Source organism: Bos grunniens, chromosome X (assembly GCF_055505025.1).
Source record: "Bos grunniens cultivar Pamir isolate PY7600 chromosome X, Bosgru_T2T1.0, whole genome shotgun sequence".
NCBI classification, from domain to species: Eukaryota; Metazoa; Chordata; class Mammalia; order Artiodactyla; family Bovidae; genus Bos; species Bos grunniens.
The window spans coordinates 3,164,973-3,191,678 of record NC_141194.1 but is presented as its reverse complement, the minus strand read 5'-3'; the positions used below and the strand labels follow the sequence as shown (position 1 = coordinate 3,191,678).

The 26,706-nt window shown below is 41.4% G+C and overlaps 1 long non-coding RNA gene across 1 annotated transcript in view; it reads left to right on the top strand.

Annotated features, from left to right (window-relative positions):
* Window positions 1-22,688, top strand: part of LOC147339707 (uncharacterized) — a 236,010-nt gene extending 213,322 nt beyond the window's left edge. Inside the window, exon 5 of the long non-coding RNA XR_015158784.1 lies at window positions 21,122-22,688. This is a non-coding gene — a long non-coding RNA (uncharacterized LOC147339707). The remainder of the gene's footprint in view (window positions 1-21,121) is intronic.
* Window positions 22,689-26,706: the final 4,018 nt, after the last annotated feature.

Below are 26,706 nucleotides of genomic sequence, written 5' to 3'. Positions count from 1 at the left end.
ATCACCTGGCATCAGCTTTGGCTTTATCTCTCAGACAAGTGCATTTATTTGGAAGAACTTAAAAAGTTGCTATCTGCATAGACAATTGTCCGGAAAACAATGTAGCAGCTACAGCTTTTGGGTCCTTCTTTCAGGAAAGGAAACGAAAAGAAGATGATAATCGGTGTTTTGAGAGGCAGCCCACGTTTTCAGCCGCAGGTGCTGGTTCTTTTTGCTTGTTATGATGTCTGTCCTCTGCAGAACCCAGGTGCTTTTGCAAAGTGACAGGGATCGAGACTGAAATTCATCTGGTGGAGACTTCAATTGCAACTGCCATTCAAACGCAAGCTCTTTTATCTCTCCCGAGAAACAAATGAACCAAACGCAGAAACCTGGCCCGCGGAATGCAGCTATTGTGCTGGCAACTGTAATCCATTTCATCTCTTCCTTTTGTTCATTCTCCGTCTCAGTCAGCAACGGGGTCTAATAGACATTGACTTTGTGGTAGCCGCGCCAACGTTATGTCTTTATCATCCTGACAGCTTTCCGCCTCTCTGCGTCAACGTAGAGCTTTACAGTTTTGATTTTCTCCGTAGCCTCGATTCGTCACTACCTTTGTGTGGGTGGAAATGGAAACTTATGGAAGTCCAGGGTTTGTAGTGTCTCGAGCTGATGTGACAAAGGGCCATACACTGGGGGTCTTAAGCAACAGATATTTATTCCCTTCTGGTCCTGGAGGCTGGAACTCTGACATCCAGGTGCAGGCAGGGCTGGTTCCTCCTGAGGCCTCTCTCCTGGGTGTGTCGATGGCCGTCTGCTCCCTGGGTCCCTCTTCCCTCCTCTTCTTATGAGGACCCCAGTCCTTTTGGAGTACACTGTTGTTCAGTTGGTAATCTGTGTCACAGTCATTGTGACCACATGGACTGCAGCACCCCAGGCTTCTCTGTCCTTCACTGTCTCCCAGAGTTTGCTCTCGTTCGTGTCCATTGCATAGGGACAGTGAAAGTGAAAGTGACTCAGTCGCGTCCGACTCTTTACCTCCCCAGGGACTACACAGTCCATGGAATTCTCCAGGCCAGAATCCTGGAGTGGGTAGCCTTTCCCTTCTCCAGCGGATCTTCCCAACCCAGAGATCGAACCCAGGTCTCCCCCGTTGCAGGTGGATTCTTTACCAGCTGAAACACCAGGGAAGCCCAAGAATACTGACGTGGGTAGCCTTTCCCTTCTCCAGGGCATCTTCCCAACCCAGGGATTGAACCCAGGTATCCTGCATTGCAGGCGAATTCTTTACCAGCTGAGCTATCAGGGAAGCCCTATTGAACAAAAAGTAGCTGTTATCCCCCTCGAACGAATGGCTTACTCATATTCCCTATATTGCTAAGTTTCACCCAGGGGTCATACCCTTTTTCAGCATGAAGAATTCATCATTTTTGTCTCCTTCCCAAGGCAAGACAACACTCTCCAAGTATGTTAAAGACGCTGTGTTTATTTTTACCTTCTTATTCTTGTTGTTGCAAGGAAATTGAGTCAAAATATAGGCAGTACGTGAAATGATTTGTCTGAATGGAGGTTGAATAAAGCATGCTGCCTTCACAACCGCAAGAGTTTGGAAAGCTTCTGTGGGTAATTCTTTGACAATTTAATACCAAGTCCAGCTCCACTGCGTAGCTTTTGAACAGCAGACATGAATCACAGTGCTGGAAGCAATGATACCAATTAGTGAAGTTGGGTGACATGTTTTATTATTCTTCTTAGAAAAGAAAGGGAACACTGGAAATAGAAATTGGCAAGGGCAGCATCCATCACAGCTCCGCTCGTGTTTTTCATTTCAGTATGCACATAATTCACGGCCGTATTCTCCCCTCTCTTCTGTCCTTAGAGGGTTTACATAATAGCCGAGTTTTGACCTAAATTACAAACCAACCGGCCCAAAAAAAAAAAACTTTATAAAGGTTCTGCTGACTCCTAGGTGATGCATTTGGTAAAGAACCCACCTGCCAATGCAGGAGACACAAGAGACATGGGTTCGATTCCTTGGTCAGGAAGATCCCCTGGAAAAGGGCATGGCAACCCACTCCAGTATTCTTCCCTGGAGAATCCCGTGGACAGATGTGCCTGGTAGGCTAGAGTTCATGGGGTCACAAAGAGTCAGACACAACTGGAGAACTGAATGTGCACACTGATTCCTAAGCATTGCTCAGTGGCCAGGTTCCCTTAGACTGTGGTAACCCAGCCAGTAGCTCACTGAAAGAAGGAGAGAAGGGGAAAAATGTAATACACAGACATCTTTTCTGGATGTAAATCAGACTGAATCTGCTTGCAACTCCTCTCCTAGACCTTAGGAAAGTTATGTCTGCATGGATTCTCGGTAGAAAATGCTCCAGGTAGAATAATTTCATAAACCTTCAGGTCAATTATTTTTATTAATTTAAATCAAGTGAAAAGCTTATCGTTTGAATTTTAATTTTAAATTAGCTTCATTTGCTTATAAATGAAAGGAAATTAACTCAAAGTAATTACTACAGTATGAGTGTGCATTATTACAGGAAAATTAGAGGGATGCAACTGGGAACATTGAAAACAGATTAGAAATACTTGTAAATAGAATTGTCCCTTAGATTATTTTGTTCTTTATAAGTACCCATGATTGGCTTTTGAATAAGACATCAAAATTTCTCTAATATGATACATAATTCCATTTACAATTATTTGATTTGATTTTTTTAGTTTAAAAAAAATTAATTTATTTTAATTTTAATTGGAGGCTAATTACTTTACAATATTGTAGTGGTTTTTGCCATACATTGACATGAATCAGCCATGGGTATGATTTTAAACTTTTTTTGCTCAGTTTTCTGGTCTCCCAGAGAAGTTCTAAACATACATTCAGTATTTTTTTTTTTAATTTTTAAAATTTAAATTTTAGCCCCAAACTGCCCAAGAGACGAATTCATGACCTTACCTGGAAGAAATATCCCTATGTTTTGAATTTGACTGAATTTTCTACTCTATATAGAAATATTTCAATCTCACAGTTACATTTGAGTAACCTTTTCTTGATATAATGTATCTCCATAGGAATAAGCCTGCAGGTATTTATTTTTGCATACATGTAAGCACCTGCACAGAAAGAAAATGTTACTTTCTCACATTTTCTCATATTTATTTATATATACAGTGTGGGTTTTTTTGTTTGTTTTTAATCTATTTTTTATTAAAGTATAGTTGACTTACAGCCTTATGTTAATTACTGCTATATGGTAAAGTGATTCTGTTATACACACATACATTCTTTCTTATATTTTGTTTCCATGATGCTTTATCACTGGATATTGAATAGAGTTCCCTGAGCTGTAGGGTAAGAGCTTGTTGTTTATCCATCCTATATGCGATAGTCTACAACTGCTAATTACAGACTCCTAAGTCCAACCAGTTCATTCTGAAGGAGATTAGCCCTGGGATTTCTTTGGAAGGAATGATGCTAAAGCTGAAACTCCAGTACTTTGGCCACCTCTTGTGAAGAGTTGACTCATTGGAAAAGACTCTGATGCTGGAAGGAATTGGGGGCAGGAGGAGAAGGGGACCACAGAGGATGAGATGGCTGGATGGCATCACTGACTCGATGAACATGAGTCTGAGTGAACTCCGGGGGTTGGTGATGGACAGGGAGGCCTGGCGTGCTGTGATTCATGGGGTCGCAAAGAGTCGGACACGACTGAGCGACTGAACTGAACTGAACTGAAGTCCTTCTCTTTCCCTCCACCCTTCCCCTTGACAACAACTGTTCTCTGTGTCTCTGATTTTGTTTCTCTTCTCTAGAGATGTTCATCTGTGTCATATTTTTGATGCCACGTGTACGTGTGATATCAAATGGTATTTGCCTTTCTGACTTTACTTGGTATGATAATCTCTAGCTGCAACCCAATATGTTTTTATCGATAAATTTTTTATTTTTTGGTCTAGATAAGAAAAGAAATGATGAAGGGATGAAGGTGGAATATTAGAATGAAGGTGGAATATTAGAACTAATTGAGAGGTTTTTGTTTGATTGAAGCGTACCTGTCGAACACTTTGGTTGCCATTTCCTCCTCCAGGAGATCTTCCTGACCAAGGGATAGAACCTGCATCTCTTAACGTCTCCTGCATTAGCACGTGGGTTCTTTTTATCACTGGCAGCATCTGGGAAGCCCCGTAGAAGAAAACTTAAAGAATTAAGCAATGAAGATGAACTATTAGAAATAGTTGAGAGCGTACCTGTTCAACACTTTCGAGTTTCTTTGCTGCTGCAGCTAAGTAGCTTCAGTCGTGTCCAACTCTGTGCGACCCCATAGACAGCAGCCCACTAGGCTCGCCCGTCCCTGGGATTTTCAGGCAAGAGTTTCTTCAGTATCTTTTTAAACCATTTTGATTGACATACAAAAAACTATATGTATTCAATATGTACAACTTGTTGAGCTGGGAGACAAGCATACCATATACCTGTGAAAGCACAACCTATGCCAGGAATGTTTCCATCACTTCCAAAAGTTATATCATTATTGTTATTTTGTTATCATTATTGTTATTTTTTGTGATAAGAATGATTAGGATATACTGTCTTAGCAACCTATTGAAATAAGCCAGACAAAGAAGGGCATATACTGCATGGTACCATTTGCATAAGGAATCTGGAACACTCAATCTCATAGAAGCAGAGAGTAGCATAGTGGTTCACAGGGGCTGGGGGAAGAAGGAGTTGGGGAGATGTTAGTCCAGGATGTACAAGCTTTTGGTGATGCATGAAGTCCAAGGCACTTCCCAGGTCGTCCAGTGGCTGACTGAGCTCCCAATGCAGAGGTCCCAGGTTCGATCCCTGGTCAGGGAACTAGATCCCACATGCTGCAAGTAAATATCCACATGCCACAACTCAGACCTGCCACAGCCAAATGAATAAATAAAAATAAACATTTAAAAAAAGATGTCTTATGTTCTAAAGATCTACTGTACCCCCACAGAGTTTTTAGAACATTTCCCTTGATTTGAAAGTCATGTCCGACTCTTTGTGACGGATTCTCCAGGCCAGAATACCGGAGTGGGTAGCCATTCCCTTCTCCAGGGGATCTTTCTGACCCATGGATCGAACCCAGGTCTCCCGCATTGCAGGCACATTCTTTACCAGCTGAGCCACCAGGGAAGGTCAAAAATACTGGAAGTGGGTAGCCTCTCCCTTCTCCAGTGGATCTTCCCTACCCAGGAATCGAACAGAGGTCTCCTGCACTGCAGGCAGATTCTTTACCAGCTAAAGGATATTATGTGAGGTTTCAGTCATCACATGCTTAGGCATGTTAAAATAGTTTTACAGGATGACAGTAATTCAAAAGTGTTTATGAAAATATGGGCTACCCTGGTGGATCAAGGTAAAGAATCTGCCTGTAATGCAGGAGATCGGGGTTCAATCCCTGAGTTGGAAGATCCCCTGGAGAAGGGAATGGTAACCTGGCAATTGCCTGGTGGGCTACACTCCATAGGGTCGGTACTGGGTACACTCCAAATAGTCGGACCCAACTAAAGCAGCTTAGCACACTTGCACACCAATTGGCATATTAATTAATTAGCACACTCCAGTTTTAATTGGAAATTCAACCTTATTGGTGTACCTATGCTTGTGGTCAGATTTATTTACGCTTTGGAATCAAAGTGGCACTTCTGCTAAAAGTGAACCCCGGGTTGTCATGGAAGTTACCAGCCTTGGAGCATAGGATGGAATAAATACATCAGTGTTACCTGCATTGCAGCATGCTGCTGCTGCTGCTGCTAAGTCGCTTCAGTCGTGTCTAGACGGCAGCCCACCAGGCTCCGCCATCCCTGCGATTCTCCAGGCAAGAACACTGGAGTGGGTTGCCATTTCCAAATACATCAGTGTTACCCGCATTTGAGCATAGGATGAAATAAATACCTCAGTGTTACCTCAAATGTCAAGTGATAAGTGCATTCAAGCTTGTCAGTTTTATCTGCATTTTAGAATGGGAACTGAGAGATGAATTGATATGCACATTGATCACCTTTGGAATTTGAACTTAAAAGTAACTTTTTAAAAAATATTTGTTTATTTTTGACGGTGCTGGGTCTTTGTTGCTGCACGTGGGCTTTCTCTATTGCAGAGAGCGGAGGCTGCTCTCTAGCTGTGGTGAGCAGACTTATTGCCGTGGCTTCTCTGGTTGTAGAGCACCGGCTCTAGGCACACGGGCTTCAGGAGCTGCAACAAGCCGATGTATTTCACTAGTTGTGCATGAGCTCCGTTGCTCCGTGGCACGTGGGATCTTCCCTGACCAGGGATTGAACCCGTGTCACCCACACAAGCAGGCGCTTTTCTTAACCCCTGGATCACCAGGGAAGTCCGAGAAGTCAACTTTCCCAGCGTGGAGTTTAAATATGTAAGCATCTGTTCTCTGAAGTCGGGAACGAACAGCTAGAACGCCGTGTTACTTGTTATCGGAAACGATATGTGTACCGGTGATTGTTAGAGGAGATATTGAAATGCTGAAGATAGAAATGAAATGTAACACAGTCATTGATCAGTGTTATTTGGAATCTGAACTAATAACTGCCACAGTATATGTTATGAGATATTAAATTCTGGATTTTAATTGAAATAAGAACTAATAATTACAGCACTGTTATTTGAAATTGGAACGAATAGCTATTGCAGTGCTGGATACCAATGCAGCTTATATTTCAGAACTTGAGTTGGAACTTGAATTAATAAGACTCGAAATCCTATTTGCAGTTTATGCTAATAAGTGCATTAGTATTTGTTACGGATAAATTAAGATAGAAATAGAAATTAGAATCATTCTAAGTTAATAAGTATGCTAGTGATATCTGGAATTGAAAATAATAACTATTCCCGTATTTATTCTTAGTTATTTCAACTTTGAAATTTGAATTGGAAATGGAAACAAACACACTAGAATTACTGCATGCATGCTAAGTTGCTTCAGTCATGTCCAACTCTTGGCGACCTCATGGACTGTAGTCCACCAGGCTCCTATGTCCATGGGATCCTCCAGGAAAGATTACTGCAGTGGGTTGCCATTCCCTTCTCCAGTGGATCTTCCTGACCCAGGGATCAAACCCCGTCTCTTACATCTCCCGCATTGACAGCTGGCTTCTTTACCACTAGAGCCACCTAGAATTATTAGGAATAATTAATTACCATTTTAACTTGATGCAGTAAGTACACTGATGTTATTTAGAATTTGAGTAAGTATGTCAGTGCTTGATCACTGGGTTATTCAGATTTTGAAATTTAAATTTGAAATACATATCCCAGTTTTACTTGGAATTTGAACTAATAAGTCCATCAAAACCGGTTTTCAACTGTATTAGTCATTTGGACTTTAATTTGGAATTATAATTATTTGTATATAGTGTTATTGGGAGTTTGAATGAAAAATAAACTTTTTCCTGTTACGAGAGATTTCTCACCTTGTGTGATGATTCCCTAGTGCACTGGCTGTTTAGAAATTTTCTTCCTACTGAAATTAATCCTGTTTCTTAATGATATCAACTCTCCTAAACCGTCCATCTAGCTGTTTTTCTCAAGCGGCTTCTGCAAGACTGACAGCAGTCTAAACATTGATGTCATATTACAAATCACTCTCAAGCCTTGCCAAAAAAAAGCATAATTTTAGGAAGCTAAAAATAATACTGAAGCTGAAGCTCCAATACTTTGGCTACCTGCAGCAAAGAGTTGACTCAGTGAAAAAGAGCCTGATGCTGGGAAAGATTGAAGGCAAGAGGAGACAGGGGCCACAGAGAATGAGATGGTTGGATGGCATCACCAACTCAATGGACTTGAGTCTGAGCAAGCTCCAGGAGCTGGCGACGGACAGGAAAGCCTCTTGTGCTGCAGCCCATGGTGTCGCAAAGAGTCGGATACGACTTAGTGACTGAACAACAAATAACATATATGTGAGTCCCAATCTTCTAATTAATTCCTCACTCACTTCCCCCTGATAACCAAAAGTTTACTTTTAATTTCTGCAGGGTAATTCCTAATTTTTAAACACTGAACTTGGAGGGTGCACTTTGAGGGGTCTTTTGATCCAGTTATAGCAGGATAATAAGGAACCACCATACTAAATTTCTTCAGCATTTTTCCAGTTAATATTGACTGTTAATGATAATTAGTGGAGAAGAGAAAGGGAGTAACTTAACCAAATGGGCTTCCCTGGTGGCTCAGTGGTAAAGAATTTCCACCTGCCAAGGCAGGAGATGCAGGTTCGATCCCTATGTTGCGAAGATCCCCTGGAGAAGGAAATGGCAATCCACTTCTGTATTCTTGCCTGCAGGGTCCCATGGACAGAGGAGCCTGGCAGGGTACAGTCCATGGGGTCCCAAAGAGTCGGACAAGACTGAAGTGACTTAGCACGCATGCACATGTGTGTGATAACGTGAGTAGGTCTGAGCATGGGTTAAATATCTCTGAGGTGGGCACCCGGAAGCCGAAGGAACACCAAGTCGAGAAAGGAGGACGATAGAAGAAAGTAAGCCAGCTTTTCTGCTTCCGATGACTTTTATTTGTGAAATTACATCAAGTCACTGTACAACTCGGACATCAGAGATGGCTCCAAAGTTTTCCTTGACTGAAGGGATGGCATAAACTCACTCGGTAGATGATGGCGTGGAGTGGGAGGCGGGGCTCAAGAGGTAGGGGATATGTGTATACACGTAGCTGATTCACGAAGTTTGACAACGGAAACCAATGCCACATTGGAAAGCAGTTATACTCCAGTAAAGTTTCAAGAAAATGAAATTTTAAAAATCACTGTAGAGAAATAGTAGCCTCTCCCATTCTTTGAAGTTGACTTGCCAACACGTTGAGGGTGTACTTCATGTACATACATCTCTCCTGTGTTATGACTTTCAGGACATCATTGCAGCAGAAATAAACTAAATGTTGGACATTTTGATAAGAAAGGGTTTCCCTGATAGCTCAGTTGGTAAAGAATCCGCCTGCAATGCAGGAGACCGCAGTTTGATTCCTGGGTCGGGAAGATCCCCTGGAGAAGGGATAGGCTACCCACTCCAGTATTCTTGGGCTTGCTTGGTGGATCAACTGGTAAAGAATCCAAGTGCAGTGAGGGAGACCTGGGTTCAATCTCTGGGTTGGGAAGATTCCCTGGAGAAAGGAAAGGCTACCCACTCCAGTATTCTGGTCTGGAGAATTCCATGGATTTTATAGTCCATGGGGTTGCAGAGTTGGACACGACTGAGCTAATTCCACTTTTACAGAGAAAACGTTTGTGAAGGCAAGACATGATTAAAATTAGGTTGCCATATGTCAGTTATGTACTTACTGGTATTTTTTTACTGTCTTGGAAACTTGAGAGTGAAAAAGAGCACTTTTACTTTTCCCTTGGATTAAAATTGAGGAAGGTATGGGAAAACAATCATAGTTTGCATGCATGCCTATTGAGTTTCTCAGCTGTGTCCAGCTCTTTGCAACTGTATGGACTGTAGCCCGCCACGCTCCTCTGTCCATCGGATTCTCCAGGCAAGAAGACTGGAGTGGGTTGCATGCCATTCCCTCCTCCAGGGGATCTTCCCGACCCAGGGATCGAACCTGGACCTCCTGTGTGTCCTGCCTTTGAGGTAGGTTCTTTACTGCTAACGCCACCTGGGAAGCCCCATATTTTGCATATTTGAATGATTTTCAGACAGTGGGAGCAAAGTGAGATAAGTAGAAACAGTAGCAATACTTAATAACTCTTAATTAAGCTTGTACTCTAAACTTTAATTTTTAAATAATGGCTTCTTTGTATTTTCTTTCTATTTTTTTGTTTTATTTTCCTTTGCAGAAATACTAAAAAATGACCCCAAACAGTGGGGGGTGGGTGACAGGTGATTTAATACACAAATTTTCACAAATGTATGTTGTGATGTTAATTTCTTCAGAAAAAGCTTGTGTTATAGTCACTTCTCAAAGTATATAGTTAGTTAACTTAATCACCGTTTCTGCTCAGCTCCACTGGCCCCTGAATAGTCATCTTGGAGTCCGTGAAATGTTTTAAACCTTCGCTTTTTTTAATTGGTCATTTCTGTGTAGAATAAGGCTGAGGGAAGGAGCACAGCCATAATGCAGAGATATTTACATAATTTCTTCGTGCTAAGGTGAGCGCCTTAAAGAAAACCCAATACCCCTTAAAACCAAATAGCAAAATGTTACTAAATAGAAGGAAGCCATTTTCTCTTACCTTGAGTACAGTCATTGCCGACTGGATAACTGAACATTTAATCTCTTTTAGGGGCAAACGGCCGTGAGTGTGTTTTAGAAGTGACGGTTAGAACACTAGAGTTATTATCTTTGCAATTATAATGTGGGTTTTACTTAATCTATTTACACATTCCTCCAAATGTTTAATGAATGTCTAATGCAGTCTAGTTCAAATGAGAGTAGCTTCAAGTAGCTTTATTAATGTTTTAATGATTAAAGAAAATATAATTTTGGAAAGGTCATGTTTTCATCTCCTGTCCCTGGTGGGTATCCTTCTGGGATATGAGGCTACATGTATGCAATTACAATACAATGATATTATTAAATGATGCAATTTACAAAATGGGTATGCTGATCTCCACTTGTTTAAATTACTGGTAACCTTTACTTGCAGTTATTCATTTATTTCTATTTTTTTCCTTTTAATTGCTGGTGGATCTAAATTTGCGTGCACTGTATATTCAGAGTTGTAATTATTTTGTCTTTACCACTCTGATTTTTTTTCCCACTGAAGCTCTGGGAGAAGATGTACTTGACTTTGTTAATTGTTACCATTATTGTGTTATTGTGTGTGTGTGTTAGTCACTCAGTCGTTTGCAACTCTTTGCGACTCCATGGCCTGTAGACCACCAGGCTCCTCCATCCATGGGATTTTCCAGGCAAGAGTCCTGGAGTGGTTTGCCATGCCCTCCTCCAGGGGATCTTCCCCACCCAGGGATTGAACCCTGTTCTCCTGCATGGCAGATAGATTCTTTACCATCTGAGCCACCAGGGAAGACCATTGTGTTATTGCTCAATGCTAATTAACTGACACGGAACTCAGATAGTATTTCTGTAAGATATTATTTCTTCATTGGATAGGCTGGAGGTAATTTTTATTGAAAGGATATATTTCTTTATGAAGAATATGTGTGCAGTTTCATTCTTCTCAATAAGTTTGTGTGTACACACATATAAAACATGTTTACATGTAAAACATTGTTAACATTTACATGTAAAACAAGACAAGTTAAAATTCTAACATACAGGAATATTTACAGATACATGCATGCTATTTTTGTTCAGTCGCTAAATTGTGTCCAGCTGTTTGCAACCCCATGGACTCCAGCATGCCAGCTTCCCCTGTCCTCCACTATCTCCTGGAGTTTGCTCAAATTCATGTCCAGTGAGTTGGTGATACTGTCTAACCATTTCATCCTCTGTTGTCCCCTCCTCCTGCCTTCAGTCTTTCCCAGCATCAGGGTCTTTTCAAGTGAGTCAGCTCTTCACATGTGGTGGCCAAAGTATTGGAGCTTCAGCTTCAGCACCAGTCCTTCCAATGAACATTCAGGGTTGATTTCCTTTAGGATGGACCGAATTGATCTCTTTGCTGTCCAGGGAGCTCTCAATAATCTTCTCCAGAACCAGTTTGAAAGCTCCAGTTCTTCAGCGCTCAGCCTTCTTTATGGTCCAATTCTCTCACATCTGTACATGACTACTGGACAAACCATAGCTTTGACTATACAGAGCTTTGTCAGCAAAGTAATGTCTCTGATTTTAAATACATTGCTTAGTTTTGTCATAGTTTTCCTTCCAAGGAGCAAGTGTCTTTTAATTGTACATCTACAGTTTCATGTACGTAAGAATACAACGCCTGGGTTATCAGTTCTGTTCAGTCGCTCAGTCGTGTCCAACTCTTTGCGAGTTGGGCTGCAAACTCCAGGACTTTGAACTGCAGCATGCCAGGCCTTTCTGTCCATCACCAACTCCAAGAGCTTGCTCAAACTGATGTCCATTGAGTCGGTGATACCATCCAACCATCTCATCTTCTGTCGTCCCCTTCTCTTCCCGCGTTCAATCTTTCCCATCATCAGGGTCTTTTCTAGTGAGTCAGTTCTTAGCATCAGGTAGCCAAAGTATTGGAGTTTCAGCTTCAGCATCAGTCCTTCCAATGAATATTCAGGACTGATTTCCTTTAGGATGGACTGGTTGGATCTCCTTGCAGTCCAAGGGACTCTCCAGAGTCTTTTCCAACACCACAGTTCAAAAGCATCAATTCTTTGGCGCTCAGCTTTCTTTATAGTGCAACTCTCACATCCATACATGACCACTGAAAAAACAATAGCTTTGATTAGATGGACCTTTATTGGCAAAGTAATGTCTCTGCTTTTTAATATGCTGCCTAGATTGGTCATAGCTTTTCTTCCAAAGAGCAACCATCTCTTAATTTCATGGCTGCAGTCACCATCTGCAGTGATTTTGGAGCCCAAGAAAATAAAGTCTGTCACTGTTTCCATTGTTTCCCCATCTATTTTCCATACAGTGATGGGACCAGATGCCATGATCTTAATTTCCTGAATGTTGAGTTTTAAGCCAACTTTTTCACAGAGACTGAGCCTGGGTTATAAGATATGCTTATTTTGAACTTTGCTCATGGTGCTAAAACAGTCTTAAGTGACTGTTCCAATTGTAGTATAAAACATCAGCTCGGGAGAGATTTCATTTACTCCGGAGCATTATTGCCAGTGCTTGAGAGCATCAGCTTTATACTTTCCGTTACTCTGGGAGACGAGGTCTGTGTATGGTTTTCGCATACGTTACACAGATGACTTAAGAATGGCATTTTGATATCCAACTAAACAAAGTGTCCGTTTCATTTTTTATTAAGTAGGCTGTCTTTTCATAATTTATATAAAACAATGTTTTAAATGCTAGAGGTGAGCACTTTTTGGGAATATCTAATATTAGACACTGTTGCAATTATCTCTGTTTAGTAGCTCATACTTTCATGATTTAATGGCATCTAGTGAAAAACCAAAAAATTTTCCCCTTTTTTGAGAATTTAAATACTTGATTTACAGTACTGTGTTAGTTTGTGTTGTCCGGCAAAATGATTCCGTTATGGTTTTCCCAAGGGCTTAGTGGGTAAAGAATCTGCTAGCAATGCAAGGAACACGGGAGATATGGGTTTGATCCCTGGGTGGGGAAGATCCCCTGGAAGAGAGAATGGCAACCCACTACAGTGTTCTTGTCTGGGAAATTCCATGGATCAGAGGAGCCTGGTGGGCTACAGTCCGTGGGGTCGCCGAGTCTGACATGACTTAGCAACTGAGCACACATATATAATTATAGTAGAACATGTATATTATATTTTTCAAGTTCTGTTCCGTTATGGTTTATTACAGGACATTGAATATGGTCCCTGAGCTGTGTGGTAGGTCCTTGTCGTGTTATCTATTTCAAATGTTGTTGTTTTACATCTGCTAATCCCCAAATCATAATTTGTTCCTCCCCGCTTCCCCTTTGGTCATCAGAAGTTTGTTTTCTACATCGGTGAGTCTGTTTTGTAAGTAAGTTCATTTGTATCATTTCTTAAGTTTCCATGTATAAGCAATATAATATTATACACGTCTTTCTCTGTCTGACTTATTTCACTCAGTATGACACTCTCTAGGTCGATCCATGTTGCTGCAAATGCCATCATTTCATTCTTTTTCGTGGCTGAGTAATATTCCATCGTGTGTATGTACCACATCTTCTTTATCGATTCCTCTGTTGATGGACATGTAGGTTGTTCCCATGTCTTGGCCACTGTGAAGAGTTTTGCCATCCAGGTTACCAAAGCGCATTTAATTTCCTTTTCAGTCTTGTCGTCTGTAATGGTCTTCTGTGTTTCTTGTTTATTTAAGATCTTAACGCTTTTGAATAAGACTCAAATGTCCCTCAGGCTGGTGTGCTTTTGGGTCAAATGCCCCTCAGGTTGGTGTGCTTTTGGGTCAAATGCCCCTCAGGTTGGTGTGCTTTTGGGTCAAATGTCCCTCAGGTTGGTGTGCTTTGGGGTCAAATGTCCCTCAGGTTGGTGTGCTTTGGGGTCAAATGTCCCTCAGGTTGGTGTGCTTTGGGGGCAGAAATACAGTAGCAGTAATACTAGATCCTTAGTGTCTCCTCTCATTTATCACGTGGATGTCTTATTACTGGTGATGTTGACCTTGGGCACTTATTGAAGATGGTAATGACACGCATGTAAAACTCCTATTCTGATATCTGTAATATCTGGATTGGTTACAGTTTTTTGTGTTGTTGGGGTTTTCTGTTTGGTATGTTGGGTTTGTTTTTTTTTTTTTTTTGGTCTCTCCACATTTATCTTGGTTTTCAGCCATTTGTTAGTGTTTCCGTGTATATTTGCTATGTTGGGTTTTTAAAATTTTTACTGGTGTATAGTTGCCTTACAACACTGTTACTTTCTGTTACACTGGCACATTGTTTCAATGTTGGCATTGTTTAAAATAATTTTGAGAAACAAAATTTGCCTTGGGATAGTGTGGTCTTCCTTCCAAGAGGGTTTATTTTTTTCTTGATCTAATTGTGTGTGAAGTCACTCAACCATGTTTGACTCTTTGTGACCCCGTGGACTGTAGCCTGCCAGGCTCCTCTGTCCATGGGATTCCCCAGGTAAGAAATGCTGGAGTGGGTTGCCATGCTCTCCTCCAGGGGATCTTCCCGACCCAGGAATTGAACCCACTTCTCTTACATTCCCTGCATTGGCAGACGGGTTCTTTAACACTCTTGCTACTGCATATATGTCCATCACAGTCTCCTAAATCATCCTACACTCCCTGACCCCTTGGTGTCCGTAGATAGGTTCTCTACATCTGTGTCTCTCTTTCTCTTTGACACATAAGATCATCTATACCATTATCCTTGATTCCATATATTTGTGTTCTCCATATTTGAATGGTTTTGCAAATTACTTCACTTTCTTTTTCAAAGCTTCTAAAAGATTTAGGAAGCATTTTCATGCTTGGCATTATGCACTCCAAACTGTGCATAATTGCTGAGTGTATTACTGTTTAACCAACCTTCACTTCTTGCCTTGTTTGTTTTGGTTTCATGCCATAAAGTTTCTACAACTTGAATCGTTGAATGTTCCTGCTTTGTAAAGATCTGAAGGCACAGTGCAGATGATATATGCTTGCATATGCGTTTTTATTCCACTTACACCTTCTTTCTTTTTAACCGGCATGCATAAGACTTTTCTCGGTCACTTGAAAATTTAAAAGGAAAAAGGAAAAATTGGAGGCATCATTTGTTCCCTCAGTTTAAGACATAGCTTGGAAATGTTTAGTTATGCTACCTGTATGATGATAATAAACCTACAGGACATGACTAGAATTTTTTCTTCCAGGTTTATTGAGATATGGTTGACATACAGTACTGTGTAAATTTAGATACTGTTTAAGTTTAGATACTGTATAAGTTTAAGTCTAACGGCATAATGACTTGTGGTTTTAATCTCATAATTAGTTGAGAACTTTTAGGATTTACTGTCTTAGCAACTCTCATATATTACTATGCAGCTTTGCTGTGGTCATCACGTTGTTATGACCTGCATATTATTGTTATATCTGCATTATTTATTTATCTTGTAGCTGCAAGTTTATCTCTTTTGACCACCTTTATACAATTCCCCCACCACCTACACTCTGCCTCTGGGAACCACAAAGTTGATTTCTCTTTTTTCCCATGAGTTTGTTAGCTTCTTTTTTAGATTCCATATTTAAGTGAAATCATAATTTGCCTTTCTCTTAACTTTTAGCGTAATATACCCTCACATGTGGAGAAGGCAATGGCACCCCACTCCAGCACTCTTGCCTGGAAAATCCCATGGATGGAGGAGCCTGGTAGGCTGCAGTCCATGGGGTCGCTAAGAGTCAGGCACGACTGAGCAACTTCACTTTCACTTTTCACTTTCATGCATTGGAGAAGGAAATGGCCACGCACTCCAGAGTTCTTGCCTGGAGAATCCCAGGGAAGGGGGAGCCTGGTGGGCTGCTGTCTATGGGGTTACACAGTCGGACATGACTGAAGCGACTTAGCAGCAGCAGCAGCAGCATCCTCATAAATATATATATATATATATACACACATATACACTTATATATATGTGACAATATATGTTGTCACAAATAGCAGGATTTCCTCATTTTTACCAGCCGAATAGTATTCTTATATTTTCTTCATTCATTCACCTCTTCATAGAAACTTGGGTTGTTTCCACATGTTGATGTTCGTGAGGAAAGATGCAATGATGGGTGCAGATATCTCTTTGATGTAATACTGGTGTTCGCTTCAGATAAGTACCCAGAAGTAGACTGCTGTATCATTTTGCGGTTCTATTTTTAAGTTGTTTTTTTTTTTTTTTTTGTGGGGTTTTCTGAAAAAGAATTGTACAGTGGGAGACAGAGGAGTGGATAGAATAAAAGATCCACGTCCGAAAGCATGAATAAATCACGAAAAGGTAAAAGGTGAGTGAGGACCAAACATTTGAATCTCTGAGAAGAAAGTGAAGGAGAGGGAATGATTTGAAGTGAAGGCAACTCTCATGATTGACCTAAAGAACACCACAGAGCCTGATGGCTTTCAGTTCAGGAAATAAAGCAAGAGTTATCAGCTTTCCAGTCGTTGTACTTGAGACAAGTTAACAAAACCCTTTTCCACATTTCCTTCTTTTGTGAACTTTAGAGTCCAAACACTTGTAACTTGTTGAGACTCTTAAATGTTTAAATAGCCTTATTCTCCAAGGTAAGAACCTCTCTAGAGCAGAAAGTGAAGCCTGCCAAACACATTCTCAAGGTTTCTTGAAAATGTAAGGAAAAAAACTCAAAACCTTCGGTGGAAGGGATACATCCACTCTGGGGTTGCTCCGAAGACCAGCTTTAACCTCTCTCTCTCTTTGGTGGTACAAGCTGTTTAATCCTGTTGCGTGTGTGTGTGTGTTCTCCTGGCATTCCAAGGGAAAACTCCTTATACTGGTTCCCTTCTTTCCTCCATAAATTAAAAAAAATTAAGGCACATATACTAGATAAATTTACCAGGGCTTAAAGCTTGAAAAACCTCTGTTTTCTTTTTTCACTATCTCCAAAATTATCTTCTCTGCAGAAAAAAAAAAAAAAGAAACTGGAACTAATTTAAAAAAACTTCCAAGAGGTCTTTGAACAACCTTGACTATTGAAGACGCACTTAAGATTCACATATGATCTGATCCTATTTTCCACATAACTTTTTAGAATTTTTTTTAATGTGCACCATTTTTAAAGTCTTTATTGAATTTGTTAAAATATTGCCTGTGTTTTATGTTCTGGTGTTCCACATGCCTGGAAGCATGTGGGATCTTAGTTCCCTGACCAGAGATCAAACATCTACACCCCTACATTGGAAGTTGAAGTATTAACCACAGGGGCTAGCATTATTTCTGGAGAAGGCAATGGCACCCCACTCCAGTATTCTTGCCTGGAAAATCCCATGGACGGAGGAGCCTGGTAGGCTGCAGTCCATGGGGTCGCGAAGAATGGGACACGACTGAGCGACTTCCCTTTCACTTTTCACTTTCATGCATTGGAGAAGGAAATGGCAACCCACTCCAGAGTTCTTGCCTGGAGAATCCCAGGGACGGGGCAGCCTGGTGGGCTGCCATCTGTTGGGTCACACAGAGTCAGACACGACGGAAGAAACTTAGCAGCAGCAGCAGGTTCTTAGTGATTGACAGCAGTCTCCTTGTAGATTTTCCTCAGCCCTGATCCTGTTGACAGTTTGCTGTGTGAGTTCTGTTCTACAGAAGGTGTGGTCCATGCCGGCAGGAGCTCAGAGTGATGCGTGTGTGAGCATCACTTGGGGTTCTTGGAGAAAGCCCCAATCCTAACACCGCAGTTATTCATGGCATCTTTAGTATCCTGGGAGGTGAAAAGGAGTTTGTTTTTGTTGTTTAGTCGCTACATCCCCTCCGACTCTTTCTGACCCAGCAGACTGTAGCCCACCAGGCTCCTCTGTCTATGGGTTGTCAGTTCTGCTCTGCACAGAGTGTGGTCCATGCTGGGAGGAGCTCAGAGTGATGGGTTTAGGAGCATCACCTGCGGGTTCCTGGAGAAAGACCCAATCCTAGCACTGCAGTTTTCCATAGAAACTTTCTTATCTTAGGAGGTGAAAGGAAGTTTTTGTTGTCTAGTCGCTCGGTCATGTCTGACTCGTTGTGACCCCATGGGCTATAACCCTCCAGGCAAGAATACCAGAGTGGGTTGTCATTCCCTTCTCCAGGGGATCTTTCCGATCCAGCGATTGAACCCGTATCCTGCATTGCAGGCAGATTCTTTGCCATCTGAGCCAGCAGGGAAGCCCAAAAGGCAGTTTAGTGTTCCCAAAAGGACAGAGCCTGAGAGCTGATTTAGGCCACAGGCCGTGAAACTTCAAGCTTGGGTGGGTCTTCCGCTGCAGTTGAGTTCCGACTTTTATCCTCTTATTACCTTTAAGGTCGCTGTCATCACAGAGCAGTAAAGTTTCATTTGGTCATGTTTCATAGTAAAACCACTGATATTACAAGTTTCGGGAAAATGTTGTTAGGAAGGCCAGTAGTGAAATATGATTTCTGCTCCTGGCAAAGATGACCAGCAGCACGGGTAGTAAATGTGACAGTAAAAATGCTTGAGGTAGAGGATAATTCATTAAATCTTGATATTTCCAGAGAGAAGGGGAGGGGAACATTTTAATTTCCTGTGGCGACGTATAGTAACTGATGAGCCTCAGGGTTTACCTGGAAACGGGCTTCTTTACTCTTCTCTACCTGAGTTAGTAAAAAAGTAAAGTGTTAATTGCTCAATCGTATCCAACTCTTTGTGACCCCATAGACTGTACCCTGCCAAGCTCCTCTGCCCATGGAATTCTCCAGGCAAGAATACTGGAGTGGATTGCCATTTCCTTTTCTAGGGGGTCTTCCAAGGAATCTACCTGAATTAAGGAAACATGAAGTAAAAATCACACACATTCCCCAGAAGGCTATTAACTTCCTTCTGCATGTATTTAAAAGACTAAGATTTATATAGAGAGAGACAGGAGCAGACTTATCAGTTACCAGACAGTCCTTTTTGAAACCTATAATAAAAATCAGGGAAAAAGAAAACTCCATCTAAATTTGAATGAGGGGTGAACCCTAAGCTGAACGACCAGGTTGTTAAAAGAAGCTGGATGATGGTGATATCTTGGCAAAGCTGTACCAGGAGCAACGCATGTCTCCCATTTCCTGTGAGGTTGAGAAATTACTGCAACCTATGTTGGCCTTCCCTGGTGGCTTAGACGGTAAGGAATCTGCCTGCAATGCAGGAGACGCGGATTCAGTCCCTGAGTCGGGAAGACCCCCTGGAGGAGGAAAAGGGAACCCACTCCAGTATTCTTGCCTAGAGAATCCCGTAGATTCTTGACAGAGCAGGCTTGTGGGCTACGGTCCGTAGTGTTGCAACAGTCAGAAGCGACTGAGTGACTGAGTGCACATGTTTAAAATAGCATTACCATAGGATCCTTGTCATAGATGATAGAAGATTCAAGATGAGTCAGAATGTAAGAAGCAAGAGTATTCATCAAAGATGCAATTCAGTCATTCCCTCCACAATATTTCCCTTTTCCCTTCATCCCTTAATTCCTGTCCTTTTCTTTAAAACAGCCCTTTATGATGTGTGACACTTTAAAGGGTGCAAATCCCAGTGGATAGCAAATGCACATTTTTTGGGGGGGGGGGCACTCTGCACAACCTGTGGAACTTACCTGACCAAGGAGCAAACCTTCAGTTCAGTTCAGTTCAGTCGCTCAGTCGTGTCCGACTCTTTGAGAACCCACGAATCGCAGCACGCCAGGCCTCCCTGTCCATCACCAACTCCCGGAGTTCACTCAGACTCACCTCCATTGAGTCAGTGATGCCATCCAGCCATCTCATCCTCTGTCGTCCCCTTCTCCTCCTGCCCCCAATCCCTCCCAGCGAACGTATGCCCCGTGTATTGAGAGCATGGAGTCTTACCCACTTCTTGGGTTAAGTTCCCCACCAGGGAAGTCCAGCAGATATACATCTTGAGCAAGATGCATGGAAACCCAGTCTGTTTTCCCCTAGATTTCTCTGTTATGTGACTTGGCCCCCAACTATTCACCCTGGTTGCCCATATTTAAATAATACTTTAGTACCTGTGGCTGATTTATGTTGATGTTTGACAGAAAACAACAAAATTCTGTAAAGCAGTTATCCTTCAGTTAAAAAATAAATAAAAACCGGGGGGAACAAAACTCCAATATTTTACCATCAATTCTCAGCCATTTCTGATAGGTTTGCCATCAAAACAGAACCTGAATCAGACTGCTGTTCACCTCATCCACGGCTACCACCCTTGTCCAAATATCACCATATTCTACTGGAGTATGAATAGCTACCTCTTTTTCCCCCAAAATAATCTGAATATTTTATTTGAGATAAGTATTAGTTGACATAATCGGGTTCCAAAGTGGATCATTTTTCTTTTTGTCTTATGGTATAAAAAGCTACTCTTCAGCAATCTGCTTGTTTTACTCATCCTGCTGCCCCCAAATCTGTGGTATCCACCTCTCAAATACTTATACTCCCACCTAGATTAAACGCAAAACCTTCCTTCTGTTTTATCAATCTTTTATTTTTTTTCTTTTACAAGGCTGTGTCAGTTCAGTTCAGTTGCTCAGTCGTGTACACCTCTTTGCAACCCCATGGAGTATAGCACATCAGGCCTCCCTGTCCGTCATCAGCGGCTGGAGTCTGGTCAAACCCATGTCCATTGAGTTGGTGATGCCATCCAACCATCTCATCCTCTGTCATCCCCTTCTCCTCCTGCCTTCAATCTTTCCCAGCATCAGGGTCTTTTCTAAGGAGTCAGTTCTTCACATCAGGTGGCCAAAGTATTGGAGCTTCAGCTTCAACATCAGTCCTTCCAGTGAATATTCAGGACTGATTTCCTTTAGGATGGACGGGTTGGAGCTCCTTGCAGTCCAAGGGACTCTCAAGAGTTTTCGTCAAGGCTATGTGTGTTTTTCTTAATCCATATGTTCCCCTCCTTTCCCATCTAGGGAGCAAATTGGCTTCTGACCCCGAACTTCTGGCAGCATGGTCAGTGCTGAAGTCAACTATGGGGAAGTCGTGACATCTGAGCACATATGGCCTTGAAAGATCAGCTGGGGTAAGTAGGCCAAAGGCCACCGTGATACACACTGTATGTAGATGACCCGCGTATCTTGGTTCAAGATGATTTGGTTCACGAGGAATTAAAATGAGGCAGTAGCCTTACAGAGAATTGGAATTTCCAAATTGGTTTTGCCGTGACAGCCTGATTGTAGACTGACGATGTTGGAGATTGTGGTGTTGGAGATTGGTTAACCTGGATGATGTCAGGGGGAGAGAGAGAAATGAAGAGGAATCAAGTATGTGTTTAGGTTGATCATGATCCGCTTTAAAGGTCACCAACCAGGGTCATACCTTCTGGTTGTTCCTGAGGCAGATTTGTGCCCCTTGAATCTCCTGGTTCCATTCTTCAGGTGCATCTTTTAATTTCATGAAAAGCTACTGCGTGTGTTGGCTCTGAGCTGTGACTCTCATTCTTGGTCAAGTGTGTTTCAGGATGTGAGTCTGATGGCCTGGTCTCTGTCTACACCAGGGACAGGCGTAGATGAATTGTGAAGTGTGTCTGTTGTGTTTTTCCAGCAGGATTAAGTGACTGTTGAAGGTCAGAGGTAACAGGGAATCTAGTTTCTTTTCTGCAGTTTCTTTGCTTGCCTTGAGGATTCTGGTATCTCCTGGTGTTTTGGAATATAAGGTGGAGACGCTGTTACCGTCATATTTTGGTGACCCCACGAGGGTCACAAGTGCTTGTGTCTGTGTGTGCTTTCACACTCATGCACCAGTTTGAGTTTCTGTAACCCTGAAAGCTTCGGGGCCTGCGACTCATCTGCAAGCCTTTGTTTTCACGGTTGCATATGGTCTTGATAATTATCAATGTCTGTAAAATGGAATGATACTGACTTGCAATCAATTCAGCAGACTCCTGGCCCTAAAAAAGTGTTACCACCAAGAATTGATGCTTTTGCACTGTGGTGTTGGAGAAGACTCTTGAGAGTCCCTTGGACTGCAAGGAGATCCAACCAGTCCATCCTAAAGAGATCAGTCCTGGGTGTTCATTGGAAGGAATGATGCTAAAGCTGAAACTCCAGTACTTTGGGCACCTCATGAGAAGAGTTGACTCTTTGGAAAAGACTCTGATGCTGGGAGGGATTGGGGGCAGGAGGAGAAGGGGACGACAGAGGATGAGATGGTTGGATGGCATCACCGACTCAATGGACATGGGTTTAGGTGGACTCCGGGAGTTGGTGATGGACAGGGAGGCCTGGCATGCTGCGATTCATGGGGTCGCAAAGAGTCGGACACGACTTAGCGACTGAACTGAACTGAACTGTCTTGTGGGTGGGCGCTTAGAACAGAGAGAGAACCAAATCTAACATTCAGTGAATGACCTGTTTGTTGTTTTGTTTTCAGTCCGACACCGTGGAGTTATTTTTATTCAGTTATCTCAATTGAAGTATAGTTTCTGTGCAGTATAACAGACTGTACTGGTGTGCAATATGGTGACTCACAGTTTTTTAAGGTTATACTCCATTTATAGTTATTATAAAATATTGGCAATATTCTGTATGCTGTGCAGTATGTCCTTCCATGTAGCTTATTTTATACCTGATGGTTTGTACATTTTAATCCCCTCCCCACTTCCCTCCAAGCCACAGGTAACCACTATGTGCTCTCTGTATCTAGTGAGTGTTTCTGTCTTGTTATATTCACAAGTTTGTTGTATATATTTCGGATTTCACACATAAGTGATGTGATTCACTATTGTCTTTCTCTGACTTATTTCCCTATGCACAATACCCTCTACATCCATCCATGTTGCTGCAGATGGCAAAATTTCATTTTTTATGGCTGAGTATTATTCTGCTATATATATGTACAACATCTTCTTTATCTGTTCAACTGTTAATGGACATTTGGGTTGTTTTAATGACTTGACTAAGACTCTGATGCTGGGAGGGATTGGGGGCAGGAGGAGAAGGGGACGACAGAGGATGAGATGGCTGGATGGCATCACTGACTTGATGGACGTGAGTCTCAGTGAACTCTGGGAGTTGGTGATGGACAGGGAGGCCTGGCGTGCTGCGATTCATGGGGTCGCAAAGAGTCGGACACGACTGAGCGACTGATCTGATCTGATTGTAAACAATGCTGGTGTGAACATTAGGGTGCATATGTCTTTTCAAATTAGTGTTTTTGGTTTCTTTGGATATACACCCAACAGTGTAATTATCTTTGACAAGGACAATGGGCACTCTGAGCAGTTAAATAATTGTAAATAAGGATCATGCCAGGACTTTTGAAATCAGGACAAAGAAAAGAGAAACATGTATCTTTAGAAATTGCATAAATGATTTTTAAAAATAGGGATCTAACAGTCAATTAATAATTACTTAATAATCCCCCAAATCTCTAATTAATTAAGTCCCTTATAAAAACTCAAGAAAGTAAATGCCATTATTATAATGGTCAAGAGAAATACATGAAGCTTCAGAAAGTAATCATAATGGGACTTTTATTATTGCTGAGTTAACTTTTTGTTTCTTTAATTGATTAGCCTTTCTAATAGATACCAGTGCATCTGTTTCCAACATATCCTGCTGTTTAATCAAAATGAGCTCCCTTAACTTTCTTTGGAGTTGACAAAAAGTTTTCCACTTTACTACTTTGAAATATCTTTTGAAGTAGAATTCTTTTGATTTCTATTTGAAAATTCAACAGAAAATTCAATTCTAATGGAAAATTCAGTTCTATTTGAATTCTTCTGAAAAGAATGCTGTATTTTGAATAATTGTGAAGATAAGGGATTAGAGTATGGGTTTTCTTCAGATTTAATTGACCACCTATTGGAGTGGCTTATAGAGGTTAATAAGGGATTATTATATATTTAGGCAAGACAAATTCAGATTTCTAGAAAAGACACTTTTTTCCTTTCACTTTAAATGTCTTGGCTCTGTAACAGCTGTACATGTATAGGCTTGCATAGTCTATTTTTTTCTTTGTTTGTTTTCTGAGTGAACCTGTAAATCACAGAGACCAATGATTCAAATGTGAGTTTACTTAATGGCATTGGTTAGTAGTTTGTAAGAAAATACTGAAATTTTTGCTTCCATAGTTTGCTCTTATTTAAGAAAAATACTTACTGTGAGTTATTACAGAAGTAAAAACTCATGTAATATATTTACTTACATACTTTTTATAAAATTTATGTATATGTAATAATTCTGTTTTATAAATTGCTGCTGGCCATATCTTGATCTTATCATGATCTCATTTAAGCAAGTCTATTTTTTTTCTGAAAGCCTAAATCTTTGAGTTAGACATGTATTGGTTCATCGTGCTACTGCTGCTGTTGCTAAGTCGCTTCAGTCGTGTCCAACTCTGTGCGACCCCATAGACGGCAGCCCACCAGGCTACTCCGCCCATGGGATTTTCCAGGCAAGAGTACTGGAGTGGGGTGCCATTGCCTTCTCCTCTTGATAATGCACTAATATCATAGTCAGTATGTGTTACAATTATAAAATAAGTGTTTACTGAAACTGATTGTAGGCCATAGCTATATGGTAAGGGATTTATTTGTTTTATCTCCAAAGAAAAATAACAGCGTATAAAAATCAGGAAAATTGTGTGAAAAGGGTTTACAGTAAGACTTTCCAATTAACAGAAGTTAATTTCTTCATCCTGCATAAGAATAAAGAGTTGCTGTTTTATTTTTCATTTGAACAAATTGAGTACAATTTTGAATCTATAAAAAAAGTAACTCCTAAGTGAATTTAAAAGAGACTCAAGCTGATAAGGCGATGGCACCCCACTCCAGTACTCCTGCCTGTAACTCCTAAGTGAATTTAAAAGAGACTCAAGCTGATAAGGCAATGGCAACCCACTCCAGTACTCCTGCCTGGAAAACCCCACGGACGGAGGAGCCTGGTGGGCTGCAGTCCATGGGGTCGAGAAGAGTCGGACACAACTGAGCGACTTCACTTTCACTTTTCACTTTCCTGCATTGGAGAAGGAAATGGCAACCCACTCCAGTGTTCTTGCCTGGAGAATCCCAGGGACGGGGGAGCCTGGTGGGTGGCCATCTATGGGGTTGCACAGAGTCGGACACGACTGAAGCGACTTAGCAGCAGCAGCAAGCTGATAATTTAACAAAGCAAATAAAATTAAATGAAAATACTGGGTTGGCCAAAAAGTTCATTCGACTTTTGAGCGCTTACAAAAAAACTCGAACGGACTTTTTGGCCAACCCAATAGAAAAGAAAAAGAGGCAAAGATCTTAAGAATATAATATAGCAATTATCTAAAGGTCAGGAGGGGCAGAAGAGAACAAAGAGGTTAGTACACAGAACTCAAAAGAAGAAACAACTTCAATAAAACAGAAAGACAAACCTTTTAAAGCAAAAAAAAAAAAGAGTTGCAAAACCAATCTGACATCGCTTATAAAAATAAATATCCATGAAGTAGAAATACTTCCTAAGAGAGACATTATCAGGCCAGCTCTTTGCTATGTCTGCAAGACACAAGTGTATTAAATGTTCCAGAGTGTATTAAATGTTCCAGATAATAGATCTAAAGAGAGAGTTGTGTGTCTAGTACATATCTTGTACGATTTCCAGAAAAGAAAGTTGTCGATTTTTAGATGATACCTGAAAGCGTCAAATTGAACTGCTCAGCGAGAGTGGGTTTGAAGAAACCTGTTCTAGGATGAAAATGAAACGTTTCAGATCTGGCAAAGGATGAGTAGACTACAGTGGGGTCCAAGAAGGATTACCTAGAAATGTCAGGTAAAATCCAAAATAATGTGATTTTACAGAAGCCAGAGTTTAGGCACAGGGGAGTCCATGGTCATATTTTAGGGGTCATTAGATCATCTGAAGGACGACCTCTTCTCAGAACCGAGGCAAGCTTTGTCAGTCCTGAGGACCTCTCTGTCAAGTTCTTATAAACCATCTACAGAGGAGTTCTGCCTGATGTTGTCGTTTAGTCATTAAGTCATGTTTGACTCTTCTGTCCGGGTCATCTATACACCAAGATTTTCATGACACGACTCTTAGGTTTTGTTTTTGCTTCTCTGTATTGTTTTTGAGGCATGATGGGACTCAGGAAACAATTTCAGCAGTACCTACCAACACCTGTGACATTTGCTCTTTTCCAAACCGATTCGGTTCTCATGCATGAGCTCACTGGGTTCTTCCCCTCAGAAGGTGTCACGGCCCCGTTTCTTTCCTCTTGGTATGTTCTGTAAATAACAGCTTCGGTTGGAGACTTTGCATGGAACAAGTTTAGAGGCCAAGCTTTCCTGCCCCATGAAGGTGACTAAGCTTTGATGTGCTCGCAAATATTTAACTCATTCGTGAGGGATGTAAAACAAAGACAAACGTGGAAGGTTGCTGTTGCTCAGTCATTAAGTCATGTCTGACTCTTTGTGAACACATGGGCTGAAGCAAACGAGGCACCTCTATCCTCCACTGTCTCCTGGAGTTTGCTCAAACTTGTGTCCATTGAGTCGGTGATGCTGTCTAATCATCTCATCCTCTGC